Here is a 6799-nt window from a genome sequence, read left to right as displayed (position 1 = left end):
CATGTTCTCCTGCCTCTTTGCATCTCTGATATTTTTTTATTGGATGCCAGACATTGTGAATTTTACATTTCAGTGCTGGATTTCTTTGTATTCCTTTAAATATGTTTTACCTCTCTGTTAGGATGCAGCTAAGCTATTTGGAAATATTTTGTGATTTTTTAGCAAAGTTTTGTCAATGAGGACCAAAGTAGCCTTCAGAATGGGCTAATTTGGCTCTACTACTGAGGCAATACCTTTCAGAGTACTCTTTTGTGTGTGTGTGTGTGAGGAAGATCAGCCCTGAGCTAACATCTGTGCTAATCCTCCTGTTTTTGCTGAGGAAGACCGGCTCTGAGCTAACATCTATTGCAAATCCTCCTCCTTTTTTTCCCCCAAAGGCCCAGTAGATAGTTGTATGTCATAGTTGCACACTGTTCTAGTTGCTGTATGTGGGACGCGGCCTCAGCATGGCCAGAGAAGTGGTGCGTCGGTGTGGGCCCAGGATCCGAACCCGGGCCGCCAGTAGCGGAGCGTGCGTACTTAACCGCTAAGCCACGGGGCTGGCCCTCGGAGTACTCTTAATGTCCTGTGTATTATGAGGTTTCCCCATTCTAGCTGTTAGGAGGGTGAACTATTCCCAGACTTTTGTGATTTCCAGAAATTGTTTCACCTATTCCTTTCTGGTAGTTCATTATCCAAGCCTTGAGTTGTTTCTGCATGCACATGTGATGATAAGTACTCAGCTGAATACTCGAGAGGAACCCTCTGAAGGTCTTAGGAGCTCTTTCTCTGTCTCTGGACAGCTCTCCCTCCAATACGTTTCCTGGTAAACTTGAGCTCTCTTGACCTCTGCTCTGTCTCCAACTCAAGGTACCCAGTGGGATCTGCGTGGGTTCCCTCCTTTTACTGCAGACTGGGAACTTTTTCCAGGCAGCAAGCTGGGGCAATGGTAGAACTGACATCATTCTTTTCTCTTTTCTCAGGGATCACTGTCCTGTGCTGCCCATTGTCCAGTGTCTGAAAACAATTGTTTTGTATATTTTGTCCATTTTTAAGTCATTTAACATGGAAGGGTGAATGTAGTCCCTATTATTCCATCATAGGCAGAAGCTGAAGTCTCCTTGCTTGTCTCTTTACATCAGAAAACTTTAAAGGCCACGGGCCATGGTATGATTTGCCCGTTTTAGGACCATGGGTCTTCCCACCCTCCAATCAGCTACGACCAGGAAATTGTAGTACAAAATTCTATTGCTTCAGTGGGATGCCCACTCAGTGGGGGCTATGGGAAGACCAGTCGACTTCCTTAGAAGAATCTATGGGTGTCGAAGGGCCCACAGCCAACATGCATAGAACAACCCTGCTTAGGAGTCCTTCTTTGACTCACTTACTGGTTGGCCTGAAAATATATCCATTTAAGTGAGGAGAAGAAGAAAAAGGAAGTTTTGAAACTAGTCCAGGCTGCAGAACAAGATGCCCTTATGGCTTTGGCAACCCTGTGGTGCTGGAGGTGTCTAGCCCACCGAACCTTTGGCATGCTCAACAGAGCCACAGTGGGGCCCCCTGGGGTTTTGAAGCAAGACCACATTCAGCAGATAACTATTCTCCTTTCAGGAAACATCTCCTAGCTTGCTCCTGAAGTCTGGTGTAAATATCTGGGATGAAAAGTTACCATGAGACCTGAACTGAGCATTGTTTAATCTATCTCGCCTCAAAATTGGACAACCCAGAAGCTTTCCATTATCAAGTAGACTCCAGATCCTAAAGGCCTAAGTAAGTTACTTGAACACGTTGTTCACATCATTAGACCTTTCTCCCCTCCCCCGTCAAGTACGCTTTCACTCGTCCATTGCTCCTCATCCTCAACATGAACCCACGGCTGCATGGGAGAGCGTCTCCTATGATTAATAAAACAAGGGCAAAAAGACTCTAGCCAGATTTACAGATGGTTCTATGTGGTATGATGGTATCACTCAGACATGGACTGGCTCAGCATTATTATATTAAAAGCCCATGGAAAGTTCCATTTTGAAGATGGTAGCATAAAAGCAACATTTCCCCTTTACCTTCTGTTAGGAGAGGTTCGGGGATTCGATCGGAGACGTAAAAGACACTTTCCACTCCAAACAAATGGACTGAAGGTATATTTTATTATATAGAGGATAGTAAAGGCGATAGTCTGCAAACAGATCCAAATAGGTCAAATATTAAGAGGGAAAAAACATCAGCCCGACTGGAAAGGGAAAACACCCACATCGGCTGAAGAGAAATGACACAAATCAACCGGAAAGAGAAACACCAGGTTGACCGAAAAGAGAACACATCAGATCAATTACTTCATATCAAATCAATTACTTCACATCAAATCAAAAACTCACAATATCCACGCCCCACTGCCGGGAGAGTCCTGTCAATCGACGCGGCTGGGCAAGGATCACACGTCCTGGGCAAGGTGTCCCTTCCACAGGTGGAACTCTCTCTGGGTCTCAGTTTCCAGCAGTTTTTATACCATCAGTAATTTTCAGAGTAAGCAATTACAGAGTTTGCAGAGCAAGCATTTAGTGTTCCCATGCACAAAATGGTTATCAGTGGCGTACGTGCACTGAGCCCCCTGGCTAACGTCCCAGCCCAGTAGTTGTGTACGTGCATTGTTCTCTTTGGTTATCGTCCCAGCCCGGCATAGATGGCCAGTCCATCCCGTGCTACGACGCTCCAAGAGCCTTGAAATGTTACAACCTGCAACTCCCTCCGTGAGAGAAGGGCCAGTTCCCGGGAAAAGGCCAGTTCCCACCACACAGAAAGCAGCTTTTATATTTCTTTTTGTGCTGGTGGCTGTAGGTCAATGGAGCGGCCAAACATGGCTGCACTCATGTCAAGACATATTCGGCCGTGGCCGTCTCCATTAACCATAAGACACCATACGCACAGACAATGAACTTCGTACACAAGTACATAAGGCACATCCAATAATCCAAAATCCAATGACTACAATAATTATAAAACTATCTCGTAATAAAGGACCCAAACCCCAAGGTAACCAATCAAATAACCCCTTAGAATATGAAATGTTATTAACTTGATCTTGCAAATCATGCACAGCATCAAAGATAACATTAGATAAGGTAACACTTAGGCATAACAAATTAGCTTGCAGAAGTCCAGATCAGCCCCCATCACAGAGGGTAGCAGAAGGCAGGGTAATAGAGAAATTATCTTATATTGCGAAGTTGCTTGTTGTTTCTGAGACCAAATTTCTTGGCCATTCATAGTCCAGGTTATAGGTCCCACTGGTGTAGAGCAGTTGGTCTAACTGTAGAGGGTCAAAGGTTGTCCTACAGAGGCATTAGTTGGTGCGTAGGTTTGCAGCAGACATGGAAATGCAGCACAGCATAGTAAACACAGCAGGAATATCTATTCACGCAAAGAAACAGAATTTTTAGGAACATGATATAATTGTTCATTTCCTGGATACATTACTATGAGTGTTGCAGTGGGCCCTTGGGCCACTACTTCTGCGGCACGGGGAGCCGCATTGGGTGGATGTGTCACCCACACTTTTGCTCTAGGTTTCCATCCATCTGTAGATCCAAATCCTTGCATTTTTCTTTTAGTTAATTTATTTGGAGGTTGTCCTTGTGACACATTTGGAGTCAAGAGGGGAAGCACCAATAATTGTCCCATTTGTTCCCCAGACTCTACAGTTAGTACTGTGTCACTACCATTATATAATATAAATTTTATTTCTCCCTGGTAATCTGGATCAATAACTCCTCTCAGTACATCAATACCTTTTGCTGCCAGTCCAGAGCGTCCTTTTAACAAACCAAAGGTATATTTGGGAAATTGTATCCCTATCCCAGTAGGGACTATAGACTGCTTCTTAGGGGGCAATTGAATAGAATGAACAGTAGATAAATCCAATCCAGCCGCTTCGGCCGTGGCACGAAAAGGCGGTTTAGCAGACTGAGTCAGGGGCCAATAGGTTAAGGTCATAAGCTCATGGGTGGCGGCTGCCACTTCTGTAATCTTTGCTGGTAACAACCTTGACAGAGGAGTCTCATTAGGGCCTAGTGGCCTGTTATTTAACACATTTAGAGCAGTACTTAGATGGTTGTGCCACCCCTTTAATGAGCCATGACCAAGTTTCCTCAATTGTTGTTTAAGCAATCCGTTCATTCGTTCTATGAGGCCTGCAGCTTGGGGGTAATAAGGTATATGATAAATCCATTCTATATAATTTTCCTTGGTATAGGTTTGAATCAACTTACCTGTAAAGTGGGAACCGTTGTCACTCTGAATTTGCCTTGGTGTTCCATAATATAACTTGATTATATCTAATAATTTTATGGCACTCTGTTGAGTGGCCACTTTAGTTGGTATAGCCAATACATAACCAGAATATGTATCAACAGCAGTGCAGGCATAAGTATATCCACAAGAATTTGGCAATGGTCCAATAGAATCTATTTGCCATGTATGGGCGGGAAATAATCCCTTTTGGATATGACCTTGGTAGGGGTGTGGAACTCCCCGTTTATTTAACTGTTGGCATAACTGACATTGTTGTACTGCAGTGGCAATATCATCATGGGTGACAAGGATTCCCCTTTGTTGTGCCCACCTGTATGAAGTTTATTCTCCCAAGTGTCCACTCTTTTCGTGGATTCATTGTGCTAAGCCTGGGTTGTGTGTTGCATGACTTTGCACCAGCTGATCAGCATAAGAGTTATACTTTTGTTCTGTAGAAATTAAAGAACTGTGAGCATCAACATGAAATACAGTATTGTATTTTAGCATCATAATCATATGTCTTTTTGTAATTTCTTTTTAAGTTAAAAAAACTTTAATTTTGGCAGAAGTTTATCAAAAATATCAAAAGATTTTAAAACACTTGGTCAAATAGGAAACAATGCCTAGTTATTTATTTAATCAAGTTGACAACAGAAACAGTTAAAGGCAAACAGAGAGTTAAAACAGTCAAAAAACAAAAACAAAAACCTTAAGGGAGAGACTTCAGTCCTTTTGAACATAGGAAATTATTTTAACAAAACATAGGTGTTTTGTCTTTTACATAGACTTACGCAAAAGAACACCTTTTAATTTCTATATAAAGAGCAGACTAAAAGTTTAAGAAAATTACCTTTATAAGAGAGAAAGCCAAATTTTAATCTTTTATCAGCTTACTTTAGCCAACTTGATCATGTGTAAAACTCCTCAGGGCTTTACTTTTACAAACCTTCTGTCACTTATTTTTTTACATTTAGAATTTGTCCTACGCCTTTTTTCTTTTCTTAGTACTTTAGGACAAATTTATTTTTCTTAACAAAACAAACATAAATATCTCTATTCTTTATACCTTCTTTATGGACAACATACCTTTTGCTTTTTTTGTATACAGACTTTCCAGAAATGTGTACTTTCTCATAGAAAATTCCTCAACATGCATAGAACATGTTTATCAATAAATGTAAGTATTTGTCAGTTTCTCTAAGAAACCAAAGGCAGACAATTCTATGCTTAGTAACCAATTTTTAATGTTTTATCTTATGTGGAAACGACCCAGAGACTCAATAAATTTTTATCAACTTAATTTAGCAAAACTCTAAAGCTTCAAGTTACCAAAAAGATTTTGGAAGCTGTTTTTGAAATAACTTTGTCTTTTAGAAGTCTCTGTGTATTAATTAAAGATTGCATTTCATCGTGAGAGGTTTTGAATCCTCTCTTTTAAGGGCGACCCTTAAGGTGAACTCATCAGATTCTCCAGAATAGCCATCCCAATTTCAAATTATTTCAAAAGTTTATTTATTTTCACTTGTTTAATTTCAGATTAGGAATTCCGGGGGAGTTGAAGTGGGGAAGCTCAGCAAGAGAGGGGAGGGGAGCAGCAGATTCAGCTTAGGCTACTGGCATGTTTAATTGCTTAATTATTTTCTCTTAAAGAGGCAATACAGTATTTTTGATTTTGTTTAAAAACCTCAAAAGATTAAAATAGGCTTCCCACTAGTGGTTTAACTTTTTAGTTGGCTTTTTCCAATTTCATAAGCAAATACATCAGTTTTGGTAAATTGAAATTGCCCCATTTTGGTCACTTTTTCTCTCTGGAGTCTATGGAATATTGTGGCAATGTGGTGTTACAAGAAAAAAACTATCTTCTTCTTGGATATGGGCTCCTAGCTGAATATAGCCCATTTAGCCAAGAAGTGGCCCAGAGGCTCTCCTTGGGGACAGATGGAACTTCCCCCCTTCAAAATTACAAACACACAGAACAGACAGTTAAATGGGATCCCAAACAGAACAGATAGATGCATCTAACAGATTCTGGGTAAAAGTCCTACAATTATTCCCATTCCAGTAGGGATAGCCCTGCCTCTTAAAGAGACAGGACTCCAGATGGAGGGGAAGGGAGTTCTTGGTGTAAGCAAAAACAAACAAATAGGCAAACAAACAAATAATTCTAGAGCCTGTTTCCCTGTCATAAGAAAAATGTGCCCAGGGTCAGCGGTGCCAGGTCAGATGGAAAGCACTGGGAGCAGTCCCTAGGGCAAATCACCTAGGCAGCTGCTGGACTGTTTCCCAGGACATCCCACCCGGCCCGGGCCCACCGAGCCACGGACAAAGAGCCTCCCGGCTGGCTCGCCAAATTATTATTGGATACACATTTAGGCTCACTATTTGTCACTTAAGAGGGGCCAAATAAAACTAGAATGCCAGGCTCACGGCAAGGAAAGAGTTTCTATTTTGGGTGACATCAGCCGGGACTGTAAATTTGAAACTTCTTTTTTCAAGAGTACATTCTCCCTTGTATTTTATCCCTATCTTCTAT

The 6799-nt window shown here is 41.5% G+C and overlaps 1 protein-coding gene across 1 annotated transcript in view; it reads left to right on the top strand.

The window, feature by feature from the left end:
* Positions 1 to 1681: 1681 nt before the first annotated feature.
* Positions 1682 to 6799, top strand: part of AGFG2 (ArfGAP with FG repeats 2) — a 34169-nt gene continuing 29051 nt past the window's right edge. The window contains exon 1 of the mRNA XM_058569143.1: positions 1682 to 1749. The gene's annotated coding sequence lies outside the window, so the exon portion shown is untranslated. The remainder of the gene's footprint in view (positions 1750 to 6799) is intronic.

The sequence above is a fragment of the Diceros bicornis genome, chromosome 26 (genome assembly GCF_020826845.1).
Source record: "Diceros bicornis minor isolate mBicDic1 chromosome 26, mDicBic1.mat.cur, whole genome shotgun sequence".
Lineage (NCBI taxonomy): Eukaryota > Metazoa > Chordata > Mammalia > Perissodactyla > Rhinocerotidae > Diceros > Diceros bicornis.
The sequence above is the reverse complement of the archived record's forward strand: the minus strand, read 5'-3'. Positions and strand labels throughout refer to the sequence as shown.